At 33.8% G+C, this 1,502-nt stretch overlaps 1 protein-coding gene and 1 long non-coding RNA gene across 2 annotated transcripts in view; both read right to left on the minus strand.

The window, feature by feature from the left end:
• Positions 1–1,502, minus strand: part of LOC107669526 (regulatory-associated protein of mTOR-like) — a 183,514-nt gene that overhangs the window by 90,280 nt on the left and 91,732 nt on the right. The window lies entirely within an intron of this gene.
• Positions 269–528, minus strand: LOC107669535 (uncharacterized). The gene is made up of 2 exons (XR_001632001.1): positions 393–528; positions 269–319 (listed from the first exon to the last, which is right to left on the minus strand). It is a non-coding gene; the product is annotated as an uncharacterized LOC107669535 (long non-coding RNA).

Consider the following 1,502-nt stretch of genomic DNA (forward strand, 5'->3'; position numbering starts at 1 on the left):
TTTTTTTGTTTGTTTTGTTTTACTTTTACCTTATTTTAGTTATTTTACCATCACCAACTTCGCGTTTTGTATAGGATTACAGTAGTTCTAGCAACTGTTGTTTCCTTAATGAGTTATACAGGTTATTAGTAGCCTAATCCCTGTTTCCTCTCTACTTCTCCTCACTCCTCAGTGCCAGGCCTAATACATTGAAGGGCAGCTACTGTTCAACACAACGTAGGCCAAGATAGAACTAGGAACAATTCCCACTGTTTCTTTTTATTTTTTCTTTTGATGAGGTATTTGGTGTGTCCCTGCTAGTTTAGCTAACAGTCTAACCCTGGGTTTATGAGTCTATTACAGAATCACCCGCAAGTGACACCTGCTTAGCCATATCTCTTAGAGGAAAAAACTTAAATAGGTAAAATCTTCCTTCTTCCTTTTCTTTTTTTGATTTCATCTTATTTTATTTCAGTTTTGTCATAGTGACCAAACCCGTGAACCATCAGTGCTTTGAGTAATAGTTTGACCACATGTATAGCCCGGTCATCAGCTTGACCCTGAGAGGTCAAGTAAATATCTACAGCGGATCTAAATATTTATAATTAATTATAACTAGTTATGATTAATTATTCATATTTCCCCATGAGCTGATTCGCTACACTGTCCAACATCACTGATATATATATATATATATATATGAGTGTTTTATACTGTGTACTTTACGATGTTCGAAAATGTCCTGTGTGTACTGAGGTTATAGTCTTAAATTTGAAATATATTTATATCAAATATGAGCCAGGATCTGTAAGAGAAACACAATGTTGTTCACTGATTTACTGTAAACATATGGTTGACAATAAATTAAAATGGCAATAATTGCTGACATGACTTGACAGCATGTTTGGACAAAAGAATGGGAGCAGAATGTTGCTGTCAACCACTATGTCAGAAAATCATGATTCATAAACAATCCCCAGTACCAAGAGGCACAGTTCTTACTAGGGCTGTGAATCTTTGGGTAGACAGCGAATCGATTCGATTCATGATTCATACTGTAGGTTTTCGATTCCATTCAAGAACAATTTTTGCAAATTCAGAACGATTCAATTCGATTCACAATTAAATTAAATTTGATTCGATTAATGATTCGATTCTGCATTCTTTAAGTGCATTCACAGGATTATTTAAATGCTTCCCCTAAATTCTTTAAATGCTTAGTCAGGGGGCAAATTACACAACAGCCTTTACGGTTAGAGAACCATAGGTTACAGAAAACTACAAATACTTTTGTCCATTGTTAGATGCTAGTTTAATGATGCTATGGCATGACATGGCATATATAGAAATGTATGTAAGCCAAGATTTAAAAAAAAAAAGAAAGTATTATGTATAGGCTAACATTTTGTCACACCAGGGGCGTAACCATCATTTCAGAAGTGACAGAAATGTCAAATACAAGAATTGTATGTATGTAGGTATTATTATGATTTTTTTTTTTTTTTTTTTTTTTCAAGGATTTT

The sequence above is a fragment of the Sinocyclocheilus anshuiensis genome, unplaced genomic scaffold (genome assembly GCF_001515605.1).
Source record: "Sinocyclocheilus anshuiensis isolate Anshui unplaced genomic scaffold, SAMN03320099.WGS_v1.1 scaffold612, whole genome shotgun sequence".
Taxonomy (NCBI): Eukaryota; Metazoa; Chordata; class Actinopteri; order Cypriniformes; family Cyprinidae; genus Sinocyclocheilus; species Sinocyclocheilus anshuiensis.